Source organism: Macrobrachium nipponense, chromosome 25 (assembly GCF_015104395.2).
Source record: "Macrobrachium nipponense isolate FS-2020 chromosome 25, ASM1510439v2, whole genome shotgun sequence".
NCBI lineage: Eukaryota > Metazoa > Arthropoda > Malacostraca > Decapoda > Palaemonidae > Macrobrachium > Macrobrachium nipponense.
Window position 1 is genome coordinate 42090326 of NC_087214.1, and position 10000 is coordinate 42100325.

The 10000-nt window shown below is 33.2% G+C and overlaps 1 protein-coding gene across 9 annotated transcripts in view; it reads left to right on the top strand.

Moving 5' to 3' along the window:
- LOC135199408 (uncharacterized) overlaps positions 1-10000 on the top strand; it is a 309751-nt gene that overhangs the window by 208640 nt on the left and 91111 nt on the right. The window lies entirely within an intron of this gene.

Below are 10000 nucleotides of genomic sequence, written 5' to 3' on the forward strand. Positions count from 1 at the left end.
AATAGTCTTGCATGGGGCTATTTTGACCGACCACTGTTCTTGAAAGGTAGGCCATTACTGGTCTGCAGTAATGGCCGAACACGAGGCCGCTGGTAATTGCTTTGCACCTTTTTTTTCCAAGGTTCTGTGTGTATGTGTGTGTGTGTGTGTGTGGAGAGAGAGAGAGAGAGAGAGAGAGAGAGAGAGAGAGAGAGAAATTTACATATACAAGTACATCTATGCAAACACTGATGACACTGTACATTGTAACTCTTCATTTACTGCAACTCGGATACTACCTGTATCCAGATGGTATATCATGTGTAATACCCGCATCGAAAGTGTGTTCGTCACACTCCGAGCGTTCGTTTAAATGCACGCCGTTGAATCCATTACGCACGTGCGCGCCCCCAGGCTCGCCGAAAAAACGAAACCAGCTCTCTGCTGCATTACCTTTCTAGCCCGTAGAAGGTCCCCGAAATGTTGTGAAACTGCGAAGAGTAGTGGCTCTGAATTTCGTGGAGAAACTGCTCTTCTCTCTCTCTCTCTCTCTCTCTCTCTCTCTCTCTCTCGAAATTTTAGGGCTTGAAGTGCATTCTCTCTCTCATGTATGGCTTAGAAACACGACGATTGCGAGGACAACTAATAGAAACATTTAAAATACTGAAAGGCATAACAAAAGTAGACAGTAACGTTTTCACATTAAATGAAAACCAGACAAGAAATAATGGATGGAAACTAGAACTGAAGAGATAAAACGCATTGCATTGTGGGAACTTCTTTACATACAGGATATGTGACACATGGAATAAACTGCCACCAGAAGTTGCCAACAACAACAGTGTGGAAGAGTTGAAAAGAAAGCTACACAAAATCATTAGAAGGACACTGTAAATGAACAGTAAAACCCGCTCCTACAGTTAAGTGAGCACACGATGTCTCCTCGGATGGACTAACAAGTCTTTGAGACATCCTAATCCTTGTAACTCTCTCTCTCTCTCTCTCTCTCTCTCTCTCGCTGGTCAAGGTGAATTCAGCTGTGACGCCCCTTTGTCGATTTTCAACGCGTCAGTCATCGTAGAGACAGAAAAGCCAATTGTTCATCAATTATTCAACTCTTCATTATTCATTTTTTTTCCACTTGCTTTAAAACCTTTCTGCAAAAGCTACATTGGAAGTAAGCTTGGATTGGAGAGAGAGAGAGAGAGAGAGAGAGAGAGAGAGAGAGAGAGAGAGAGAGATATCAATCCATTTTGATCTATCGAACCTCATCATTCGTATCATAATGACGCAATCACGTTGGAATGTCAAGGTGAGGTGACAAGGATTAACTACCTGCAATTAAGGAAGGAAATAACCCTTCCGTCCCCAAATCACCCCCCCCCCCCCCCCCCACCACCCCGCCCATCCCTACCTGGTCGGATAGAATGCTTAGTACTTTATCTCTTCGATGTCTCCAACGATCTTGTATGAAATTCTGGGTGGGTACTAGGTTAGATAGCATTTGTGTTTATACATACATATACATATATATCTTTATATATAGTCGTTGTTGCGTGTCTGTGTATATTTAAATACGCGTCTGTATGTGTGTACGCATCTTAATATTGACTGGTAAAAGAATATTTTTATGAATGACGTATAAAGGACATTTTCATGAATGGAGTTCCTAGTGAATTTACGCTGATGTCATTGACAAGATATTCTGTGAAATTTCGTCATGAAAGTAAGGATGAGGAGAGAGAGAGAGAGAGAGAGAGAGAGAGAGAGAGAGAGAGAGAGAGTAACTGTATGAATTTATAATGTGACATTGTCTTGAAAATACATTGGAAATGAGATAGGAAAATAGTTTAAACGAGGAGAGAGAGAGAGAGAGAAGTGACTGTATGTATGACTATAATTTGTGACATTATGTCTTGAAAATACATTGTAAATGAGATTAGAAAATAGTTTAAACCAGGAGAGAGAGAGAGAGAGATTAGAGTAGAGAGAGAGACGAGCAGAGAGAGAGAGAGAGAGAGAGACTTACCTATATAATTCGTAAAAATGGGTCATGAAAATAAATTTGTAGGTAAAACCCCTTTCTTTGAATATTTTCAAACTATAATAGCCAACGGCAGCAGAGAGAGATGGAAGAAGGATAAGAGAGAGGACGAGAGGAGGGAGAGAGAGAGAGAGAGAGAGAGAGAGAGAGAGAGAGAGAGAGCTGACTCACCCGCTAAAACAGCAGCCGATTTATGACCAGAAGTCAGGAAACAGTTACAAGAAGTAGAAATAAAAGGTCATTCATCACACTCGGTTCCCAAATCTTGTCTAAGTAGCGGCTATTCCCTTGTGACCTGACATGACATGTCATCAAATGCGACCCGAGTTCCCTCCAAGGTGAGAAAGGGGTGAGTGGGGGGGGGGGCGGGGGGGGGTGCGGTGGAGTTGAGGTCACTGCAGTGAATCACTTTCGAAAACGACCACCCCCTTTCCCCGAATTCGTGGGTCCTAATCATGTGCGAATATATTAGTGATGGTGGGCACCGTCTCATTTCGAGTCCTGTGGAAATATTTTTTGTCATTTATTTATTTTTCGAGTTTTCTGCTTTTATATTGTAAAATCTCCCATTGTTTTTTTCTGTTATTATTCGTCTCTATAATTCTTAGAAAATTTATATAGATCATGAGATATATATATATATATATATATATATATATATGTATATATATTATATATATATATATATATATATATATATATATATATTATATATATATATATATATATATTATATATATATATATTTCTCCATGATTTATATAAATGTATAGGAATTATAAAGACTATATATATATATATATATATATATATATATCTATATATATATATTATATATATATATATATATATACACACACACAATACATTCATACATACATGAAATAATTAAAAACCAACTTATCTATACATCGCCCTAATCAAAAGGTAAAAATAAAAATGAAAAGTGAAAGGAAAAAAACGACAGAAGAATAAAATCTAAAAAAAAAAAAAAATCAAACTTATCTATACATCGCCCTAAGCAAAAGGTAAAAAAAAAATAAAAAATGAAAAAAAGAAAGGAAAAAAAAAAACAAAAAACGATAGAAGAATAAAATCTAAAAAAAAAAACTATTAGCCTTTGCAGCCATTTTTAAACGCCCCAAAAGAAAAAAAAAACTTGACAAAAAATACGAAAACCTCATCTGTCACTTTCTGGACAGACTGCAGTACTTACAAACGGGTCTGACGAATGACAGAAAGTCCCTTTGAATCTCGCTGGGCCCTTGGTATGGCGTTATTTTTTCCCGTAATTGAGGGAACGCAGCTGGGAGACCGAGTGAGTCGATAATTCATTGTTGAATCATTGTTGAGTCATTGCGAATCGCTGCAATGAGTATCTCGAGTTTGAAAGTAAATTTGTAAAGTAAATTTTAAATATATATATATATATATATATATATATATATATATATATATATATATATATATATATATATATTTTGAGTTATGAAGAAAATATCTTTGTGTTTTACTTTAACTTTATTATTAATTAATTATTATTATTACTTTATTATGTTATTATTATTATTATTATTAAATAAAGTTTCATGTTGAGAGGTTCATGCCATTAATTGCATGATGACAATAACTAATAATAATTAATAATAATAATAAGTTAATAATAATAAAAATTTATTAATATATATATATATATATATATATAGCAAGAGAGAGAGAGAGACGAGAGGAGGGAGAGGAAGAGAGGAGAGAGAGAGAGAAGACCATAAATTCATTCCCTATTATTTCACTTTTATTATCTTTATCTCTATCTGTATAATTTCTGTGCAACAAACAAAGTATAATATTCTCAACAGTGTTTGCAACTTCGTCCAACCTGCTGTTTTTGCAATACTCCGTCTTTGCTCTGTTTTTGCACTTTTGTATTTGCAACTTTTTCTTTTTTTTGTCCCGACGACGAAAAACTAAATAAAGAAATAAAATAAATAAATAAATAAATAAACAAAGATAGACTACGAAAGAGAAAGTTTGACTAAAGGAGTTTTACTCGTGTCTTCGTACGTGTTTCGTTCTGCAATTGGAGAAGAAAAAGAACATTCTTTAGTCTCTCTCTCCTTTCGCTTTCAGCCAAAATCACAATGTTCGTAAAAAGGAGATGAAAAAAATGTATGACGAATGTCGTTGTAATTACAACCTGCTGCTATTGCTGTGCGTCGATTTCCACGGCGCATGCGCGTGGCTCTGTCTTCTGTTCAGGAAACAAGTTCTCGTATTTCCAATTTTTTATTTTGTTAACTTTGAGTTGTTAGTGTATTTTCTTTTGATTTTAGTGTAATAATAATAATAATAATAATAATAACTAAAATATAATAATAATATGATTATTATTATTATTTTTATTATTACATTATTATTATTATTATTATAAAATTAATAAACATAATAACAATTTTAACAAATTATTTCCAATAAAAACAATTAAATATAAGGATCATTCCTTGGTTGAATTTCCTGGCGTCACATAAGCCAGGGTCTTCGCTTACGCAGGCAATCACATTGAACGTTTATTATTGGTTCTACGTAAGGTTTCGCAGAGAGAGAGAGAGAGAGAGAGAGAGAGAAACCTTACGTAGAACCAATAATCTTTCAATGCGAATTGCCTTCTGAAACGATGACCCTGGCTGCTACGACGCCAGGAAATTCGACCAAGGAAGAATGCCTATGCTTAATGCAATTGCTTGATTGGAAACGAATGAGTGAGATAAAATTATGATACATACAGAGGGTTTATTATAAATTAGTATTATTAGGTTTATTGAATGGAAAAATTAGGTAATAATAATAATAATAATAATAATAGCTAATTAATACTATTATTATTATTATTATTATTATTATTATTATTATTATTATTATTATTACACAAAAATAAAAATAAAAGAAAATTACACTAACAACTCAATAGTTCCTAAAAGAAAAAATAAACAAAGGAAACACGAGAACTTATTTCCTAAAAACAAGTGACAGAACCAAGCGCATGCGCCGTAGTAGAAATCGAGGCACCGCGGCAGCAGGAGGTTGTAATTATAACATTCGTCATATATTTTTTTTCTCTTTACGAACTTGTTATTTTGGCTGATAGCGAAAAGAGAGAGAGAGAGGAGAGAGGAGAGAGAGAGAGGAGAGAGAGAGAATATGAGGTATTCGCTTTGCCTTGTCATTAGTATCAATCATGTGTAAAAATATTCTCTCTCCTCTCTCTCTCTCTCTCTCTCTCTCTCTCTCTCTCTCTCTCTCTTGTGTTTGTAGTATATAGACTATATATATATATATATATATATATATATATATATATATATATATATATAATATATATATGTGTGCATGTATATGTGTGTGTATATTATATATATATATATATATATATATATAGATATATATATATGTCATGTATATGTGTGTGTGTTATATATATATATATATATATACTATATAATTATATATCATATACTGTATATATATACATAAATATATTCATATATGTGTAAATATAGATATATATATATATAGATATATATATATATATATACATATATATATAATATATACATCTCCTCTCTCTCTCTCTCTCTCTCTCTCTCTCTCTCTCTCTCTCTCTCTCTGCTGGAACGAGCAGCTAGGTATCCTCCGGTGTAGCTGGAATTCATTCCAGAATTCGCAGAAAATCTCATTACAACTTTTACGGTCAATCAGACCTTGTTGATCAGTCCCGTTGCCATGGCAACCAACCACTTCGCTACTTCGATTGAGGAGGTTAAGTAAGTTCCTTTGTTACCGTCATAACTCGGAAAGTTACGGCCACATCCGAACGAAATCTGGACCCAAGGTGGTTCTCGTTCATGCCAACGTGTGATATGATTTTGAGGTAAATCCGACCTCTGTAAGCAACATTTTTCGTTTGTTGTTATGTAAGTCTGTTTCTTTGTTACCATGATTGCTTAAAATGTTACAGGTGGATTTTGACGAAATTTGGACCCGAGATGGCCCTCGTTCATGACAACAAGTGGCTTGATTTACTAATAAATCCTGCTTTTGTTAATGAAACAATTTTTCTCTTTGTAATTTTTTGCAATATCTCGGTTAGTCCAACTTTGAACCTCAAAATCTCTCTTTTGTCATTCTTATGAAATCCTTTTATATATACTGAAGATGCGTCTCCTAAATCAGCAATAAAAGTCCCAAAGTGCCTTTGGTACCGCAAGAATTAAAAACCTATAAATATGCGATTATCAACACATAACAAAATTCAGGTGTTTTAAATAATTTTTATTGGCGTGTATGTGTAGGGAGGGTGTATTGTGCTGTGCACCTGCATGATTATTGTAGGCTGCAGTGCGTTTAACATCCTAATACTATAAGCATTTAGCATTTACAACATCAGTGAAATATAATAATAATAATAATAATATCCTAGGCAGGCCTCCCTCTGATACGTGGTTCGAAGAGCTCCATCTTGACCCATGACCTCACGAATGAGGAGCCAGAACCTAACCTTGGCTTGCCTTGGCTTCAGGTGACCACCCTTCCCCCCCCTCGCCTCATGAGGGGTCACTGTGACCTTTTAATTTTCGGGTAGAGGCTATGTAAGTGACACCCCCACCCCCCTTATTCCTTCTCAGGGTCACTGTGTAAAAGATAGTGAGTTTTTGGACGAATTTTTGTCAAGTTTGTTTCGTCTCTGGCCTTTTGTTTGTGGAGTGTATGTTTGGTGGGCGTTCATACAGATGGATTTTGTTTGTGTGGTTGTGTATGTGTAGGTAAGTACCTGACCACGCGTACGGGCACACAAACACATGCACATACACACAAACATTTTCTATAATATTAGGTAATTCTGATGGGTCACCATATGGTTTGTGGTTTTTCTGTTTGTCTGTTTGTGGCTATGTAAGAACCTGCCCAACTCACACATACAAAGACATTTGCTATACTATATTAACATATTGTAGACGGGGTCCCCATATTGTTTGTGAAACGTTTGTTTGTTTGTGTGTTTTGTGTATTTGTACTTGACCGTCACGTGTATACACAAACACACACACACACACACACACACATTCTTTAGTTATACTGTAGATGAAGATATTCTAGATGGAGCCACCTTACTGTTTGTGATATATATGTCCCTGTCTGTTTGTGTGTATGTGTGTGTTTGTGTATGTAATAAGAACCTGCTCGCGTATACACACACACACAAAAAACTGCTGTGGGATATGAACGTAATTTACACTGGGTCGCCATACTGTATGTGTGTGTTTGTGTGTGTATGTTTGTTTATGGCCCAGCGGGCTGGCGGTCGGGGCCACATTTTAGAAAGTGGACCATGGACCAGCCAGCGTACTCGTGTGCGGAGGACCAGCGATTAGGAGCCCGCAAACTTCTCTCTCTCTCTCTCTCTCTCTCTCTCTCTCTGTCGATGGCACACTTTTCGTTTAGTCGACCGCAAAAGGGCTGAGGTTCTCAGTATGTTGGTCTGAAAGTCGTGTGTTTCAGTTTGACTGATATTTTTTGTGTTTAAGGTATATCTTTTAGTCTCTCTCTCTCTCTCTCTCTCTCTCTCTCTCTCTCTCTCTCTCTCTCTCTCACAATCCTCCTCATCCGTGACTGGACCCTCATCACGGATTGTTACGTGAAATTAAAAAAAAAAAAAATACCATTCACTGAATGACACAAGCGTTGCCTATCGGCCTGCACGATTTGCCAGTTTCTCTCTCTCTCTCTCTCTCTCTCTCTCTCTCTCTCTCTCTCGTTAGAATGACTCATGAAATTCTTTGGAAGGGGTGACCGAAGGTAATTTACAGAGTAGCCATGTATACGCACACATATGAGAGAGAGAGAGAGAGAGAAGAGAGAGAGAGAGAGAGAGAGAGAGAGAGAGAGCGTAATAATTTCTCAGAAAAGCCTTAACAACGACCAATGCATATTGGCTGACCACGTTCCAATTTCGTCTAAATATTCCAGAGGAATTGCCTGGAATTTTTCAATATGCTCCGTCCTTGAGAATATTTTTTATATTTTTATTCTTGGAAAAACAAAACAAAAAGAGGGTTGTTTTTTGTCATATTTTATTTTCATTCTTTGAAAAAAAAAAAACCTTAGGTTTTATTCAACTTTATATAAGGGAAATGTTTAGTTATTGTCTTTGTGATTTTTAAAATTGTTTTAAATTTGTAATTTTTTATAATTTAAGGTTTTTATATATTTTTTATATATTTTATATGTATAAATATGTGTGTATATAATACGTATATGTACTATATAATATACTTATAATATGTATATATTATATACACACACACGTGCACACACACGCACACACATATATATATATACATATATATATATATATTATATATATATATATATATATATATATATATATATATGTATATATATACATATACATATATACTACATATACCATGTATATATACATACATGTAAGTTGTATATAATTCTAAATAAACAATTTTATATATAATAATATATATAATAATATATAAAGGTACTAATATATTATATATAGTATATAATATATATATATAGGTTAATATATAGATATATATATAAGAGATATATATAATTATGTATATATAATAATATATATATATATATGTATATATAATATATTTATATATGTATATATGTACATATGCATATATACATACATACAAATAAACATACGTATATCGCCAGCTACTTATAAACCTAAATAAATTATATTCCATTTGGAAAGGGGTACACGCCCCCTCCTCTCCCCCCCCCCCTCCCCCTCACAACATATAGCCCAAAGGCACTGCAACGACGGTCTCATCATCGAGCGAAGTCGTAATTGAGTCAGTCATTGTAATTACTTTTGCATAATAGAGGAGGCTATTTTTTTTTAGTCCGTCTTGCATTGTTTATTATCATTGTATTTCATTATCGGTTGCATGTATCATCATTATATTTATTTTTTTTTATGAATTCTTCAGATTTCATTATATTATCGTTGTATTTCACCTATTATTGCATAAATCTTCACTATATTTTATTATTTGTTATTTATATCATCATTGTAATTCGTTGTTTATTATTATATTTCATTATATTTCATTAACATTATATGTCATCATATATTGCATTAAATCATTGTATTTTGTTATTTATTGCATATATTATATTTCATTGTTTTACATATCATCATAGTTCATTATTTGTTGCATGTAAAATCATTACATTTTTATTAAGTGCATATGTCATCATAATATTTCATTATTTATTACGTGTGTCATCATAATTCATTATTTGTTGCTTATAAAATCATTACATTTTCTTTTTTAGTGCATACATCGTCATTATATTTCATTATTTATTGTTTTTATAATAATTGTATTTTTTGTTTGTTGCATATAAAATCATTATACCTAATCATCTATTGCATATATTATATTTCATTATTGCATATCATATTTCATTATTTATTGCATATATCTTCATATTTAGTTTTTGCTAATAAATATATGCAATTAATATTGAATTTGTTTCATTGTTTATTGCATATATCATTATCTTTAGTTATTGCATATCATATTTCATTATTTATTGCATATATTATCATAATCTATTATTTATTGCATACATCTTCATCTATATTTCATTATTTACTGCATACATCACCATCTTGTTTCATTATTTGTTTCGTACATCATCATCATTCATTATTTGTTGTGTTTATCATCATGACATCTCATTATTTATTGCACATATCATTATATTTTATTTTTTATTGCATATATCATCATTATTTATTTGTTGCATATATCATCATTGTATTTAAATATTCCCTATTAGTATGTAATAACCGATTCGGGTGTTACCATAGCCTTGTTTATTCGAAGCTGACGGCTAAATTTGTACAACCGATATCACTGAAGC